Genomic DNA, 18532 nt, shown 5'->3' on the forward strand with positions numbered 1-18532 from the left:
TAAAAGGTAACAAAATAATTAAACCGATTAGCTTTGTTGCTGTCATCCGTACAACAATTGTTCATGGGTGGGAAAATAATTGTGTGCGCCCCGGGCGCACGCCAGCGCCTGTGCGACCCCCTCCTGGATCGTGGACGCGTGGCCAGCCAGGAGATCGGACGTCACTGCGCAGGGACCGCGGAGGAGATGGCTTCCGGCTCGTTTTCCCGGTCTTTCCCAGCTCATTGCGCCCTCGGCTCGGCTTCCTATCCCGCTCGTAGTGCCAGGGCTCGGTTCCCGCGTACGTCGACTCAGGGTGTGTTTAGTTAGGCTGTGTTTAAATGCGAAAAGTTTATGAAAAATAAAGTTGAAAATCATTATATTACTTTTTATTTGTATGTGGTAAATATTGTTCTACCATGGGTTAACAAGGCTCAAAAGATTCATCTCGCAACATACATCCAAACTGTGCAATAAGTTGTTTTGTTTACCCACATTTAGTGTTCCATGTATACATCATTTGTTATATTTAATATTTCGATGTGATTTCGATGAGACAGGAAGTTTAGAAGCTTTGGGAGAACTAAACACAGCCTTGGGAAAAGGGTATACATTTTTGTATTGAGAAGCATGCTTTGTGAGAGGGGACACGGCCTTCAATGCAAAATTTTTTTAGGGATTTTGAGAAACTAAACACAGCCTCAACTCCTTCGGAAGGCGGCACGAAAGCCCAACCTGCCGACGGCGGCCCCGCTGGAGGTCGACGGAAGTTCACGGCGCCACGGCCGGGGGAGGAAGGCGGCACCGCGAAGCCCTACCCACTGTTGAGACCTTTGACTTGCCAGGAGAACCTGATCTTTACAGGTGGAGAACAGGTTCAGGGGAAACAGTTTCCCTGTTATCATTGCGAGTTCAAATGTTTGTCAGGTGTTGAGAAACCTTGAAGTTGAGCTTGAGGATTCACAGTTTGTAGACGTCTCTTCAGAGCCAAGGGATAAGGGATCAAGTTCTGCACTTCCTTAATGACCTTCGCTGGCTCTTTCAGAGAGCTTCTGCATGTTCTTCTGATTTGGATTTGGTTCAATTCTCAACTCCACGGCTCAAATACCTCTTGTTGTTCTCTAGTAAGCATGAGTGGTGCTCTCTTACTAAAACACTTCTTGCACAATTCTCAACTCCACGGTTCAAATACCTCTTGTTGTTCAAAACGCATGGTCCATTTGCTTGTACAGTTTGTTGCAATTTGCCCTGACAATTCCAAAGTTTACCCCTTCATGCCAAACAGGTAATCTCCTGCATAAGAGAATAAGCAAGTCAACTGCAAGTTCAGTTATGAACTGAGTATAAAAACATCTGTTTCTTCTTCTATCTACTAATAATCTGTCTGAGATAATTCTTTATGCGAGACAAAATTCTTTATGCCATAATATTTGTTCCTTCTATCAATCCCAGATAAAATTCTTTATGCCATCTGAACAAGAACATATATAAAACAATGGTTTCTTCTTCTGCAGCAATCAAGTTTTCGGTGGGATATCTTTCAACCAAGTATCATCTGAAAATAGGACATCCTGACCATTATTTACTACCCGCAACAATCATCAAACGGCACCCAAACGAGCAATCATCACAGCAGTTCATATATTATAAAACCTATGCAAATTCTCAATATGTTTGCTTTTATTTGACCTTGACCCCCATGAATCCATGTTGCGTGTGCATGTTACTGCATTCTTACTACACTGTTTAATTCCGATTGGATTTCTGAAAATGCTAGTTGAATGACAAAGAGTTCCTAGATCGAGGGAGAGGCGAGGCAGTGGGTACTGGCTACCTTACGGAGAGGAGCCGGCCAGGCGCGGAGAGGACCTCCTCGGCAGCGAACCGGATCTTGTTTTCGCAAAAAAATATAGAAACGGAAGTAGAAATGAAGTTTTTCCGTCCCTTTCCATCCGTTTCTACGAGCGGGATTGGAAGCCGGCAGGAGCCAGAAAAGACCGGAAAACGAGCCGGAAGCCATCTCCTCCGCGGTTCCTCCGCGGCGACATCCGATCTCCTGGCTGGCCACGCGTCCACGATCCAGGAGGGGGTCGCACAGGCGCTGGCGTGCGCCCGGGGCGCACACAATTTTTTTTTCCCATGGGCGAGCTTTTTCATCCTTAACCCGAACCCTTTCAGGGCGATCGACAGCCACCCACTTGCGCTGCCGTGCCCCCCCTGTTCCGAGAGGTGAGGGCAGCCATGGCCCAGCAGCATGATCGCCCGGGCCAGCTTCCGATCCAAGAAACGTCGACCATCGATTAATTATGATGATTATCTCTTACTGTTGGTAAAGTAGTAGAAAAAAGAATATATCCAGACATCCTGCAGAGGAGTGAGGCGTGCGTCCAAAAGAAATCGTACGCACTGTCGCCTAGCACAGTGTGGCGCACCGACACCCTCTGCCGGGCCTGGGCTGGGTATATTCGGACCAGTGGCTGCCACTGCCACGATAGGGGTAATCGGCTTTCGCAGTACCTGTGGACTGTGGTAGAGCCAGGGAAGGACTAGCACTTGCCGGTAGCAAACAGAGGCCTGGACCGTCGCCACCGCATCAGCGGCGGTGGAAACGGAGGCAGTAAAAAAAACGAGGGGTGAGACAAAGCCTAGCACCGGGACTCCGGGAGATCACCGGCCCCGTGAGGCGTGAACGGTCAGTCGCCGGCGTCCGCGGGCGGCGTGGTGGAGCTCACGAAGCACGGCGGTAAGCAGTCAACCCGGACGTACTACTACGTGCAGCTGGTGATCCGCGGCCTCCGCGCCCGTGCCGTGTTGAACTTGAACGTGGGCGCGCCGCGTGAATGGGGCTCAGGCGACGACGACGGATGCTGTGCCCGCCCCCGTTTGTCAAGGCACCAATCCGGCTGCTTTTCCGGATTTTATTTAAGCGCAGTGTTTTGCCTTCGGATTGTTGGGAAGAGCGAGCGCGATCCATCCAAGATCCAACCATTCATTCGTCCACCGTGGTTCGTATGATGACGCCGTCGAGACTAAGGATGTATTCAGATCGGATACGGATGAAATCAGATCCAAATGTCATTTTTTATTACATTTTAATCCGGATACGAATGCGAACGTGGATTTCATCGGATCTGGATACCTTCTCGATTTGAAACATAGAGCTATCACGAGTATCAGTTTATTTTGTCAATAATTTTGCAGTAGATCAAAATCATTATACAAGTAGAGAATAAAGGATTAAAAGATAGCTAATAAAAAAGAATATAATTATTTATGTATAGCTTTTATATTAAATATATAATACTAATTTTAAATGTAAAATAAATAAATCTTTAAATACTTAATAATTAAGATATATAAAAAGATTTATCATTAAATAAATAATTAAGTTGACTTGTATAAAATAATTTTAATCATGAAATAAATATATTAAATAGTTGAAGTTAATTTTTATATCATTACTAATTTTAATAAATATATTATTAGTTATCTAGCTTTCTAAATAATTTAAATAGTGTGCATCATTAAGTAATTAGGTATAAAGATAAGTTTAAGATTTTCTCACTAGTCACTTTTTCTTTGCGGATACGGACGAATACGAATGTGATCGGATATTCCTCGAATACGAATATGGAATCGGATAGAGAAAAGTTCTCAAAGTCGGATTCGGATGCATCCATTTGACATCCATATTAAAATCGAATACGAATACAGATATCCATATTGACGTTTTAAGCGGATACGAATACGGATAATTCGAATGTTCAGCCATCCGAATCCATTCTTAGTCGAGACGAGCGTGGTGCGGCGAGACTGGCGACGGACAAACGGAGTGACATTTGCGAACGGATGGCCGTCGAATCAAAGATTCATTTGCAGAGGTGCAAATTGGTGAATTGCAGATGCACCTCTAATTCTATTTAGTTTAAATAATTATACTAATTTGTAAGCATAAAATTTAAAAAATAGTATAAATATGTGAATTAAATAGGATTAGAAGTGCAACTAAAACCACTTCCTATTTGTTCGCACTTACCTGCCTACTGTCCTGAGAAGTGATTAAGTAGACTTATTAAATTCGTATCGGGACTTATAATCCATCAGTGCAAAATATTTTATAGATAGACTTCATTTAATACTTCATGCATATATCTAAACGCATGACGTCATGTTTTTTGCTAAAATTTCTTGGCATCCGAACACAGCCTCAGTCTTGGACCATGCAACAAGCCCCATCACAAACAGCCCACGGACTCCCCTAGCCCCTACCTTTTCTAGTGTTGAATTCGGCCCACCCAACTTGCCACCTACACGGCCCACATAATCAAAGGGGCGGCGACTTGCCTTGTCTAAACGACCCATATAATCAGATTTAAGATCTTGAGAAACGAAGGCCCAATTATCACTGCATTAGGTCACAGTTGTGATAGAAACGTTGCAATGGAATGGAATCATGAAAGCCTCAACATGGTTCATAGTCATGGCTGATCGTGGGGGGTTCTAATCTATATGGTCGACCGTAGTGAGGACTCCTACTGTCAATCTTCCGACAATCTTTTTTTTTCTTATTAGTATTCTTTTGTCATTATATGCATCCTCATATAGCGTCAGCTATAGCCTGCTATTCAGGGGCGGAGCCAGGAAGTCATTTTTTTCAATGTTAGGGGAGGGCCAATCATATAAATTTAATCAAAATTTAATCAAAGTTTAAAATTCTAATGGAAATTTGGGGACCGGGGGGCCAGGCCCCTGCCCGCCCCCCTGTCTCCGCCCCTGCTGCTATTTGAAACTTGCTTTTACCATACCAGCTCAAATAATTACTACCCACATAAATGGTGACATCACACGTACAGTCATCCAAGCACACAGTTTTGTGATGTTTCTTGGTATTGATTATGACAAAAAATGAGTGTCACAAATTAGTAACGAGAATAATCGTCATCATATTTATGATGAAAAAAGATGTTTTAATCCTTAAATAACTTTTATTACAGGGTATAGGCGATGAACCAATTTTTGTCATACAAGTATCATAGATTAGGAAACATACGAAAATAGTACTAGTGATATAAATGGAACGGCTTAGAAGCCCAAATGTGTTGTAGTGGTAAAGAGCCGCTGACTAAATTCTTCTTTATGGTAGGAACACGCTGCATGTTCTTCAATTACACAGTTTTCCCCGAAGTAAGCTTAATATTTACTAGACCAACACCAAGAACACACACATGTGGTCCGTTCCCTATCAACAAGGAGGAAGTCATTGCGGCCTGGTAAGAAGAAAAAAAGAAAACATTAGCACACATGAATATTAGCCCTAGTGTCAACCCACCACTCAGATGAACAAAATATTGAAAGAACTGTAAGTAATAAATCATTGTACCCCGATGTTCCTTCAGCCTCGCTAATGATCATGTTGGCGGATTTCTTGCCTTTGCGATTCGGACACTGAGAAGCAAAGTGGTTCGGACTCTCGCACACAAAGCAAACTCCCTTCTTCTTGAACATGGTTGTTTGCTTAGTCTTTGTTTGGTTCTACGATAACTTTTTCTTATTCTTATGGGAATTGTTCTTTTGAACAAAGTTGGCACTTGAAGCTCCAATAACTTGTTTTCCACGTGTATCTTTTGCTCTCGCCTTCTCTTCAATATCAAAAGTCCCGATGAGTCCATCAGTCGTGAACTCATGTCTCTTGTGTTTCAATGAAGTAGCACAATCCTTCCAACAAGATGACAACTTAGAGATAATATCTCCGAGCACAAACTTGTCGGGTAACACATGGAGTCTCTTTCCTATAATTCTTGAGATCTTTTACTAGCTTTATGTATCTCATAAGCTTGTTCTACCACAGAACGGTCTTCAATCATCCTATAGCCAAGAATTGTTCCATAATATACAACTCACTGCCGACATCAAAAACGCCATATTGAGCATCATGAGCATCCCCCACATCCTAGCCATTCGTTAGCCGGATATATGCATTCACTAGGTCAGCAAGAACACTTATGATGCAACCTTTGAAAAGGCTATCGGCAGCATCGAACACACTCCCTTTCCCTGGAGTGTGTTTGGGCTTCCCCTTTGTTATATGGATCAAGTTCATAGCCATCAACCACAAAATAAGCCGCTCACGCAAACGTTTGAAGTTGAAACCATCAAATGCATTTGGCTTGATTGTTGCAGCAAAGTTAGCTATCGAAAGCCTATAAACAAAAAAATTAGGTTTTTGGATTGTTAGAAAACTAGGCAATTTTGGGCATGTTTAATTCCAAAAGTAGACATATAATTTAGCAATATTTCCATAACTACAGTGAGAAACATAGCATGTGGTCGTGTTTAGGATTAACACAAATATAATAAAAATCAGAATGAAACATAGAAGTTTCAATCTGTATCCCGGGACATGACCAGTGTTGGAGGCACTAGATGCGCCGTTACAAGCTAGAATAGACATGTGTTCAACTGGTCTTGTTCAGTGTAGCTGTACAAAGTCGTTGCAGGAAGATGTTTGTAGTGCAGTCCTGCAAACGGTCACTAGGAAGTTGAGAAAGTACTCGAATATGGAGGCCACAGGGAAGTAGACGACGTAGTCAATCAGGGAGGTCACCAGGGAGTAGAGGATGTAGTCGTTCAGGAGCGAGCCGTCGCGTGAAGACGCTCCACAATTCGAAGGCATGCTCTCACCAGTACTGTGTGTGTAGTGCTAGCAATGGAATGGCAGAGAAGCAGCTGAAGGGAAAGGTCTCCATAGCAGGAGTACCTGCGAGTGTTTGAGTGTGTGGATTGAGAGGAGAGAGTGCTGGTTTATATAGTTTTGGAGGTGCCTCCGTACCGCTCCGCTTGGGCCTCGCTACGCCCCGCGTGTGGCTCGCAAATCTCCTCTTACCGGCTTCACAAGTGTACTCATGGTCTACCATTTAAGTCGGTTTAGATCCTCCTCAAATACCCATACATAATTAAACACTCGATTCTCTAGTATTTACTAGTGGGGTTATTATTCTTTAATTGCATATGAAATTAAATGGGCTAAGCTCATAAATTCCAACAATATCTAGATACAGAGAAAAGTCTATGCACCTAAAAACTAAAACAACTAATAATTTGGAGTGCAGCAAGTACATACTTGATGTTTTCAAAGTGTGTTTACTTACGATTGCGTGTATACTTATGATGAAGGTCAATGGCAAGACATAGGAAGCGGAATATACTCTTACTAAGTATAGCACGTCGACATCAAGTACTTTTCTTTTTGCGAGTAACATCAAGTACTACTAGTTCGTATTATTGGATTCAGAATGTGTAACCCCAAAAAATGTAGATTTGTTCATCTGTGTATATTTATAAAATAAATCATATCCAAACATCTTTAATCTATATAGCTGGGAGTTCAATGCAAAAACAAGAGGAGAGCACCGATTTAAATAATTTAAATAGCATTTGTATGGCATGCACAGTAGTACTCCCTTTATCGAAATTATTAGTCCTTTTAGTTTTTTTATGAAACAGGAGGAGTTGCCCCCTGCTAGTTATATATTAAGGAAAGTGAAACAAAGGGTTGTACAAATTAGGAAACATAAAAAGAAACAAAGAAAATAAAGAACGTTACACAAGGGCTCCTAGCCATTGAGACATTTGTGCTTTTTTTCTTGGGAACATATCTGGTGCAAACCACAACTTTGTGAAAACTCATGCAAACCAAGGCAAAAAAGTTGTCTAAATTCACCAAACAAATCACACATGTAGATGATATGATGATACACAACCTTGTAAAATATATTGTCCAAAATCGACTTTGTTTGTGAGATATAAAAATAACAAATTTCAAGCCAGAAAGCTGTCCAGGTGATTTGTTAGAAATTTGTTATTTTTATATCTCACAAACGAAGTCGAGTTTGGACAAGATATTTTACAAGATTGTGTATCATCATATCATCTACATGTGTGATTTTTTTGGTGAATTGAGACGATTTTTTTTACCGTGATTTGCATGTGTTTTCACGAAAATTGTGGTTTGCACTAGATACGTTCCCTTTTTTCTTTGCTTTGCTCTTAGTATAACTAAGGCAAATTCCTTCTTGAAATGCAGCCAACACGAAGATTGATTCGGCTGAAATCCTTTGAAAATCAGATCGTTTCGCTGCATTCAGATGCACCAGCACATCAAAACAATTACTTCCACGAAGAATGGAACTCCCAATTGATTCTTGAGTTGCTCTAATGTGGTAAAAGGATCATCTTGTCCAACCATGAGTCCTATTGACGCCCAACAAGCATGTGCAAAAGGGCAGTGAATAAAAAGATGTGTTAAGGATTCTTCTACCATCTGTAAGCAACAAACACAGTTGTAATCAGGCAACTCCATATTTCTGCGTCTTAGCATCTCTCTTGTACTCAGTCTGTCCTTTAATAATAAACCAAAATAACACTTTATGCTTATTTTGGCAGGATGATCTCCACAGCCACTTAAAGGCCTCATGAACAATTTGGTGTCCAGCAAGATGTTTGCATGCCTTGGCTGTGGAGAAGAAAGGTGGGCTCCAAATATATGACCAGATGCCTTTTCACTGGAAATTTGCAGACTATTGAGATCTGTTGCAACATCATTCAACTGTTGCAGTGTCACATGAGAGATTTGAAGGTGAAACAAAGAAGCACACTACTACAAAAACTAATTAACAGCGACCTTTTTAAGGAACTCTGAGGCGGACACAGAAAACAACCGCCTCTGTTAATGCCTAGTATTAACAGAGGCGATCATTTCTTATAATTGAGACGGTTAAAGAAACCACCTCTCAAAATCGATTAACAGAGGTGGTCAGTGTAAAAGTGACCGCCTCTTTTAATACTCCTATTTTCAGAGGCGGACATGTTATAAGTCTGCACCTCAGTTAATAAACCGGCCCAATTGAAGCCCAATTGAGCCCAGTTGCTGAGAGGAGTATATAATGAACCCTAACCCTTCCATTCTCTCTCTCTCTCAACTCTCTCTCTCTCTCTCCCTCCCTCCCGCACTTCTCTCTTCAAGCGGTGGCCGCACTCTCCCTCCCCACGCGTGCTCTCCCTCCCTCCACAGGCGGTGGCGCATGGAGCTCCTCTCTCCCTACTGTAGCACGCAGGGCATCATCGACGGTGGCACGCATGAACGAGTCGGATCCGGCACGAGCGGGCGGATCCGGCGCGGGCGCGCTCGGGCGGGCGCCGGCGTCCGCGCGCAGCTCGCGGCGGCGCGGTAGAGAACCCCATCGGCGTCGAGCACTGCGAGGAGCACCTCCTACGCGGGCGAGAGCGCGAGGGGCTCCCCGAACGATGAGCAGGCCTTGGCGCGGCGGACGGGGGCGGCGGGGCCAAGGACAGCGGCGACGACGCGGCCGCCTGCGGTGGCGGGGTCGAGAGGCTCGACGCAGACCTGCAGCGCGGTGGTGCGGCGGAGCACTGGTGCGATGGAGCAGCGACGCGGCGGGCTCAGGGCGTCGGCCCCGGCACTGTGGGAGGCAGCCGGGGCTCAGATGTGCTTTGGCTGGCCCGTGATGGGTTTTATCAGGCTCGTTAGGGGTTTTCTTTTTTATTTTTTTTAATTCATTAACTGAGGCGGGCACACAATTGCCCCAGAAAATAGGTCATTTTCTATAACCTTTGCTTTGAGACGATTGTGAAAACCACCTCTGTTAATCGGTTTTGCCCGCCTCTGTTAAGTTATGTGTAGTAGTGGCAGGTCCACCCACTTCCAGAGCTGTTTGAACTGAGATGTGTTTAGTCTTAGCAACAGAGAAAAGTTCAGGGAAATGATGTTTTCGGACATGATTTAACCAAAGGTCATCCCAAAAGAGACATCTGTTTCCATCATAGATATTAACCATTGCAATATCTTTGAAAGAGTTAAGGAGCTTTAGGATGTCCCTCCACCAAAATGATCCTTTTTTACTATTACTAAGCAATGTACCATTGTTGTAATATCTCGCCCAAACAAGATTGACTCAAGAAATGTCCATTCTATTGAAAATTTTATGGAGGTGCTTGAGTAAAAGAGCATCATTCTGAGTTCTGAGATTTAGCACACCCAAACTACCCTGTCTTTTTTTTTTGGCAAACAAACCATTCCCATGCAGCATTTGGAGGTTGCTTTGCATTGATGTCTGCTCTCTCCAAAGACGATGTTTTCTGAATTTATCTATCTGCTTGATGGTGGTTTTATGCAGCTGAAATGTGCACATATAGAACATGGGGAGGGTAGTGAAGATTGAATTTGTAACCTCAAGATGTCCAGTTTGTGAAAGGAAAGTTGATGTACATAAGAGCCTTCTTTCACATCTATTCACTAGTGGTAGGAAATCCACAACTTTTGGCTTTGTGAGACCCAAAGGTAGTCCTAGATATGTGAAAGGGAATGTGCCAAGGACACAACCAAAAGTTTGGGCTAGAGAAGTTGCTCTTTCCTCAGCCAAGTTAATTAGAACCATCATCGATTTAGGATAGTTAACCTTGAGCCCAGTAGAGTTTTAGAAAGATTGAGGGAGGTAATTTTAAATCATTGATCTGATTTGGCCATGGCCAGCTATTCAACTAGACATGATATATATTTAGATGCATAGTAAAATCGATGTGTCTAGAAAAGCCAAAACGATGAATAATTTGGAGGTTTATCCTAGGTCAAATTTGGCCAACTTTCAACAAACTTATTGAAAGAAATAATACACCATGAAATATATGTTGATAGTGCATATGTTGTATAGTAGAGTCTTTATTTTTCTATAGATTTAGCTTAAGTTAGTTAAGTTTGACTTAGGACAAATTTAATACGATATGTCGACATGTAAAAAAACCAAAGTAGTAAATAAATAGGGGCTAATTAGTCAATTAAACTCGGCAGGTAGGCGCAAAAGGTCTCGTTCTTGACGCAGAGAAAGAGCCTCTCGTACGCGAGCACCATCTTGGTGGCCGCAAACATGGACCTGGCGTACTCCCGGTATGCGCGCCCCCGCCGTGAGGTGCGGCGCGAGCCCTCCGCCACCACCGCCTCCAGGCTCTCCAGCAGCGACTCCGCGTTAGGCGCGAACATGTGCCCGAACTCGCCGTCCACAACGATGCTGCCCTTGATGCTCGGGAACCGCGTTGCCACCACCTTCCCGCACTGCATCGCCTCCAGCAGTGTCTGGTCTAGCCCCTGTGATTGCAGCGTCGGTGCACGAACACATCCAACGCGTTGTAGAATGCCTTGAGATTCGCCAGCGGCACGACGCCGAGCACCTTGGCGTTGCGGCCCAGGTCCTTGTACCAGTTCTCCCTGTTGGAATATAAGTAAATGGCCCGCCTCTCCCCATCAGCTTAAGTTTTTGGGTTAAACTGGTTGGTGCATGCAACTCAATATGGTATCAGAGCCAGAGGTCTTAAGTTCGAATTCTGATTGCCGCAATTAAATAGAATAATTGTTGCTCGCTCCTATTCCACAGTCTGAGGCCTGAGGGAGCCTCCATGTGAGGGTGAGTGTTGAAATATAAGTCAATTGCTCACCCACAACCCCAAAAAACTTTTTCCCTGACGGTCAGAACCGTCATGAAAAGTAGACAAAACCGACAGGAAAGGCTTTCCCTGACGGTAAGGTCCAAATTTTCCCCGTCGTTTGGGTGTCGTCAGGGTAACTCCAAACTTTCTCTGTCAGTGAACAACCATCAGGAAAGCTTCATTTTAATATGGATAAAAGCTCATTAAACAATTCAAATCACAGCCAATTCTTGTAACAATTGCACAAGTGTCATATATATACACGGACCAGCTAGAATCCACAAATCTCAAGTGTCATACATATAATCAGCATTCAAGTTGTTCATAAATTGTTTAATGGTCAATAAATCGTAAGGTACATTCTAAAGGCCTTGCAATATAACGCAGACCCAAGTTACAATTCTATAGTTCATGCAACTAACATGTAGAAAATATATTGAAGTTTAGTAATTACTACTTCCTATAATCCCTTAGAACGCAATGCACATAGCTGCTAGACTGCTACATATCCATTCATCTCCACATCCTACAGCCAAAATAAGAAAAATATAACGATTCATGAGAAATCTTGTTAAATATGCAGTAAAACATATAGCTAGCTGATTGCTTGTCCAACGTCTCTGAATTAAAAGAGTGACCATATAGCACTACAACGGCTGATTGCTTGTGCTGAGCCGCTGAGGCCTGCACAGACTACAGTAAAATGTAGGTCTGTCAATCTGCTGTACATTCTCTTGTTCTTGTTCTTGTTGGTAAATTGATGTTAAGTAAAAACCAGGTTCTTGTTTTTGCACAGACTACAACGGCTAGTAAATTCATGTTAAGTAAAAATCAGGTTCCAATTGGAGCATAGGGCATGTAGGAGAATTCTCAGTCAAGCAGAGGCTAAAAGAAACAGCCCAATTGGTCCCTAGAAAGTAAAAACAAGCATGCAGAGAATAACAAAGAACACACCAAAATGCTAGTATGCTACCTCTGAAAGTACTTGAAGCCCTCTCCTTTCTTCAGCAGCCCAGGAACCCAGACCTGAAAGAGAACAGTAAATAATTGCAGCAATTCATACACCGTGATAATACAGGTCTATTTAGCAGCAAGGGTTCTGTAGCAGTGTTAGCAAGGGTCAATTGAGAAAAGAAAGCTATTGTTTTAAAAAAAAGAAGAAGAAAAGAAAGCTATCGACACATACAAATATAGATAGATGCAGTTCAGCTAATATACAAACAGTTCGGCAGCTAATGCCTAATAAACGGGGACTCAGGCAATGAGGTAATACATGGAGATTCAACCATTCAGGCAATCAGGCAATATTAGCATTTAACGGTGCCAGTATAGCAGGCGTTCAGGCAAGAGGCAATATTATTACCAGACTAGTAGTACAATCAGTACAGAGGAGGCAAGCTGAGCAGGGGAGGTCACATCCAATCATCCAAGTGCTTACCCGCATGAGAAGCTGCTCGGCCGGAGGGGAGCGGCCGGTGGGAGCAGGCGTCAGGCGACCAGCCACCCAGCGAACGGGGGAGCCACCGGCAGGAGCAGGCGCCCAGTCTCCCGCGCGGGGAGGGGAGCAGACGAGCAGCTGCCCGTCGGGGAGGTGAGCTGCCGGCGGAAGGAGGGAGACCGCCGACCAGCGGCCGGGAGGAGGGAGACCGGAGACAGGCGGCGGGGAGGAGGGAGACCGGAGACCGTAGGGGAGCGCGCTCGCTGTCCTCTCTCACTTCTCGCGCTCGCCCGCGTCCTCGCCGTCGTGAATCGCCGCGGAAGCGCCGATGCCGGATGTCGACGTCACATCATGGTCCTAACTTCTGAGGAGGAACAATAGGAAGAAGTCATGAGAAGAGAGGGAGGGCCTCGACTCACCAGATCCCATGGACATCCTTGCCGGCGCTTAGCCGTGCTCCGCCGCCGTCGCCGAGAGAGAGGAGAGAGAGCAAGGGAAGGGGAACGGGGAGAGTGGGTGGTGGGGTGGGAACTGACCAGAGATACAAGAGCAACTCTAATCCAATTCCTACTTTTGGCCCCCTATTTCACCCATACGAGGGTATCTCATTTTATTTCTCTCCTATTTCACAACAAACTTCAACTCTCATACTGACTCTTATATCTCCAATTCCCTCATTTTTAATTCATATGAAGTAACTACCATGAACATTATTTTGAATTGCCATTTTATTTTTGCATAATTTATTTCCAACGGGCATATTTGGAACCACAATATTTTGAACGTCATGTTTTTCAACTACCATAATTTGGATAGTACTATTCACAACGGCTATATTTCGCATTGGTACTTTGAACGTCCTATTTTGCAACGGCTATTATTTCCAACGGGTAGTATTTTCAACTGCTAGTATTCAAACGACCAGATTTCTCACATCTATATATGTGTAGGCCTATACTCCTGCCTTCCACACCACACCATTCTTCCTTCTCTTTCTGAAATGAGCTCTATCTTTCGTTTAGACTCATCATCGTCGCCGTCGGATGACGATGATGAACTGATCCTTTCGGCACTACACATAGCTCACACGCAGTATGAGGGTACAAGTGCTCCAAGGCGGGGTGGCTCTGTGGTTGGTCGTCAATATATCTATCGTGATAGTTTGAGCGGTGCGTGGAGGTTGTTCAATGATTATTTTTCAGACAATCCAGTCTATGGTCCAACTTTCTTCCGTCGCAGGTTCGCAATTAGTGTATCCAATTTGATTTTGATTTAGTCAGCACATCTATTACGTAGGGATTCTTATTTGTTTTTCTTTGCTCAGATTTAGAATGGGTCGTTCTCTGTTTATGCAGTGCACGCTATAGAGCAACATGATGATTATTTTGTGCAAAAGAGAGAGTCAAATGGACGCCTTGGGTCATCTTGTCTACAGAAGATGACTGCAGCCTACAAGATGTTAAGTTATGGCGTACCATCAGATTTTATGGATCAATATATTCGTATAGGTGAAAGTACTGTTATAGAAAGTCTTAGAAGGCTTGTCAGAGGTATTATCGAGGACTTTGGAGATGAGTACTTGAAATCTCCAAATGAGCATGACACTGTTAGACTACTTGCAATCGGTGAGCGTAGGGGTTTTCCAGGAATGCTTGGGAGCATAGATTGTATGCATTGGTAGTGGAAAAAATTGTCATACAACATGGCAAGGTCAGTATACTGGTCATGTTCACAAGCCCACAATAATTTTGGAAGCAGTTGCCTCACAAGATTTATGGATTTGGCATGCATTTTTTTGTTTGCCGGGGTCTCATAATAATATCAATGTTCTTCACCGTTCACATCTGTTCGGAAAGCTAGCACAACATATATATATATATATGTATATATATGTATATATATGTATATATATATGTGTGTGTGTGTGTCAATGGCCATACATGGAACATATATCTTGTTGTTCGCAAAGCAAAATAGTATAAGCTGAAACAACAAAACAACAATGCATACCCTATCTTGCTCCGTCAAACCGCTTTCCTACCTTCTTTGCACATGACCACACCATGAACAAAGCATATCGATCATCCAGGGTTCCATCTTCCTCTCTGCATTGTCAGATCCAACGATATCAAAAATAAAAATTAAAGCATTGCAGAAATCAATTGCTCTGTTCAAGCTAAGCAAGAAAATAGGGCTCTGTCCACACTAGCAGGCGGCCTCGCACCCCCTATTCTACTCCACGACCTCCCTCCCTCGAGCTGCCATGCCCTGTCCCTGGTCCCGCGAGCCCCAGCAGCCGCTCCTCCCTGTGCCCCGCGCGCACTGCCGGCTGCTGACCGCGCAGCAGCTCAGCCTGCATCCCGTGAGCACCACGATCTTTGGGCCTGCGTCCCGCGAGCTCCGCCGGCCGCCTGACTGCGCAGGAGCTCAGCGCGCTGAGCGTGGGGTCTGCACTGCCGTGCTAGCCTCAGGGGCCACGAATCCCGCTCCCTAGCAGCAGGGCCTCTGCGCGCACTGATCGTGGGGCCGGCGTGACTCCGGCTACAGCTGGCATGTAGATCCGGCGGCCAAACTGCTCGATTCGGCCGTTCAGCACCACCAGCGACCTTCCTCACTCGCCCCTCTCTCACCCTAGATCTAGTTCGCAGATACAATAAACGGAAGGGGATGACGGGGAGGAGGCATACCTTGCGGGAATGGTGTCCGTGCTAGCGCGGGAAGGGGCTGTCGTTGTGCCTCGACTTGGATGAGAGCCCGGAGCGGGGGCTCCCAGATGATGTAGGAGTCTGGAGGTCGAGGATGAGAGCTCTTCTATCCTTAGGAAGTGGATGAGAGCTGGGTTAGAGCGATTTTTCCCATTTCTCTCTCCTAAACACAGGATAGGAGGTCGAGTAGGAGGCGAGTTGGAGTTGCTCTATGGTTAGGGAGATTTTTTCGCACGCTGGGCGTGCCTCCCACCCGCGTGACTGTGCCCTTTCTTTTCAGTCCCTCTCTCTTATGTGTGGGCCATCAAATGTGGTTGGAGCGCAAGAGTTTTGTTTTCGGGGGCCGTGGTCGGATTGGAGCTGCTTTTCGGAGGCGCGAACATAATTTTCGGGTATCCACACAGTGTCCCTGACGGTACAGTCTGCTTCCGTCTCGGCTTAGCTGCCCACGCGAAGGAAGGTGGAGCCTCTGCAATGGAGACTCCCAGCCGAGAGGAATGCTCTACACCGTAGGGGAAAAACTCGTCTGCGGTTGTGACCTCTCCCCATCAGCTTAAGCTTTTGGGTTGAACTGATCAGTGCATGCAACTCAATACTACCAGAGGCCCTTGCCGGCTATCACTAGGTACACGTTCAGGTAGCGCAGCATTAGCTTGGAGAAGACCTTGTACAGCAGCGGGTGGCCCTTGTCCTTGACCAGCCGCCCCGACATGCCGAGCACCAGGTCGGCGCCCCTGGGCACGCCGACCTCCTCCCGGAACGCGCGCCCCAACACTGGGTCTGGCTCGAACTGCGTCTAGTCCACACCGTTGAGGATGACGTGCACGCACCAGAACGGGATCTAGTACACGTCGCGCAGCATCTACCTCGAGGAGTCGCTGGTGGCCACCTGGTGCGCGTAGCTCCGGAAGAAGCGCACCTCAGAGAGCACGCGAAACACGGACTGGCCAAGGGTCTTGTCCAGAGCCGGCGACATGGACTCGTCCTCAGCGCGGGCGAGGTCCTGGAAGATGCCCGAGTGTAGGGCCTCCAGGTAGATGCCATGCCAGGAGACCACCAGGTTGTCCACCCCGCGCGCCCATCGGTGGAACACGGCCACGCTCTCCGAGTGGATGACGTCAAAGGGGTCGTTCTTGCCCTCGGTCTCGTACAGCTTCCACGCCTCGTCGCAGCGCCACTTCCCTGGCTCGCCGTCCAGGAAGTGGAGGTGGGGCCCGTCGGGGGACGGCGGTGGCGGGGAGGTGAACACGTGGACGCAGTGGCCCTGCGCCGCGAGCGCCGTGTGCAACGTGTGCGCGTGCCGCTCCATGCCGCCGGGCGCCGAGGCCACGGGCCACTTCTAGGAGAACACGGCGATCTTGAGCTTGGCGGGCGGCGGCCTGGACGCCGAGAAGTGCAGGTGGTTCCACGAGAACTCGATGTCGTGCAGGTCCCCCGAGAAGCCTTCCGCGCTGACCCGACGCGAGGCGGCCCCCGCCAGGGCCGGCGAGCAGGAGGAGCAGGCCAGGAAGGAGGAGCGGTGGAGGAGGAGGGATAGGAAGGGGATGAGCAGGATGGGGCGAGGAGGGACGGCATCTGGTGGGGCGGGCACTGCTGCTTCTAGTTCCTGGGCCTCGGCGGCGAGGTGAGCAGCGCCATCGACCACGTGAAAGGATCGTGGCCCAATAAGGTGGGGGATGAATTTGGACTTTTTAAAATCCTAACCGTCTTTAACCTACTTCTAGTGTTGCCCAAACCTATAGTTCAAAGACCTAAGATCTAAAGCACACTAACATGAAGTATCTAGGTAGGTAAGAACACTAACGAAGTCATTTTTCTAAGAGGATCAAACTATCATGCAAAGGCTAGACCAATTGAAGCAAACTATCAAGAGCAAATCCTAGTCTCAAACAATCAAGTAAGGAGCAAAAACTGAAAACACTTAAGTAAATTGCTTGAATGTAAAAGAGAATGGACAAGAGACAACCGGATTTTTTTCCCGTGGTATCGAGGAGTTGACGCTCCCCCCTAATCCACATTGGAGCACCCACAAAGGGATAAGCTCCCTTGCATCACGAAGAGCAAGTATCCACTAAGAATACCCCTTCTCCATCTCCGGAACGGCGGGCTTCAAACCATGTACAACTTCTTCTTCTTGGGGCTCCCACAAACTCCAAGAGCTCACCAAGAGCCTCCGATCACCAAGACCGTCTAAGTGTCGTCAAAAACCAAGAGTAACAAGCTCTAAGCCTGTCAGTCCCGGGGCAGTGGGACTGCTTATAGGCATAGAATGTTCTAAAGTAATGGATAGCTCATAGATGTACCTTACCTCTCTTGTAACTACCCGAATAGGCGTAGGACTAGCTGCAGTACAAAGGAAACTACCCGATCGTGCTGTAGTAGGATTCCAACTGTACTCAGCTAGGACTTTCCATGTAAACCTGTCCCCTCGGATATATAAGGGCGGACAGGTACCCATCAAAACACATCAACACCTAAGGAAATACAAACCACCACATAGGACGTAGGGTATTACGCAACTCGCGGCCCGAACCTGTCTAAATCTTTGTGTTCCTTGCACCATCGAGTTCCAGAACCCTCGATCCCTACCTACAAACCCTACTTCTAAGGACACCCCTGAGCAGGCTTGGCGGTAAACACCTACAAAGCCTTCACTTGACCATCACTCAGTTGGCCCTAAGGTTCTAGCACACTTGCACTCTTCCAAGGTTTGAATTCTTGATTGAATTTGTTGATCTCAATGTGTGGATGTCTTCTCTCAGCTCATGGGGTGGCCTCAGATGTTCAAGGGTTCAAAAGGTAGTGAAGAGACCTGAGGTACCCCCTTAAATAGGCTAGAGATCACCAAGTGGCAGTTACCAACTTTCTAGAAAAAGTTGGTTACGTCGGATAATCCAACCTTGCTAGAATCAAC

At 45.9% G+C, this 18532-nt stretch overlaps 2 long non-coding RNA genes and 1 pseudogene across 2 annotated transcripts; all 3 read right to left on the reverse strand.

Moving 5' to 3' along the window:
* Positions 1-613: 613 nt before the first annotated feature.
* Positions 614-1920, reverse strand: LOC120674420. The gene is made up of 2 exons (XR_005675110.1): positions 1814-1920; positions 614-1272 (listed from the first exon to the last, which is right to left on the reverse strand). It is a non-coding gene; the product is annotated as an uncharacterized LOC120674420 (long non-coding RNA).
* Positions 1921-10696: 8776 nt separating this feature from the next.
* LOC120675861 lies at positions 10697-17256 on the reverse strand (annotated as a pseudogene).
* LOC120675862 lies at positions 11731-13465 on the reverse strand. Its single transcript, XR_005675522.1, has 3 exons — positions 12914-13465; positions 12449-12501; positions 11731-12001 (listed from the first exon to the last, which is right to left on the reverse strand). It is a non-coding gene; the product is annotated as an uncharacterized LOC120675862 (long non-coding RNA).
* Positions 17257-18532: the final 1276 nt, after the last annotated feature.

Source organism: Panicum virgatum, chromosome 5N, assembly GCF_016808335.1.
Source record: "Panicum virgatum strain AP13 chromosome 5N, P.virgatum_v5, whole genome shotgun sequence".
In the NCBI taxonomy this organism is placed as follows: Eukaryota; Viridiplantae; Streptophyta; class Magnoliopsida; order Poales; family Poaceae; genus Panicum; species Panicum virgatum.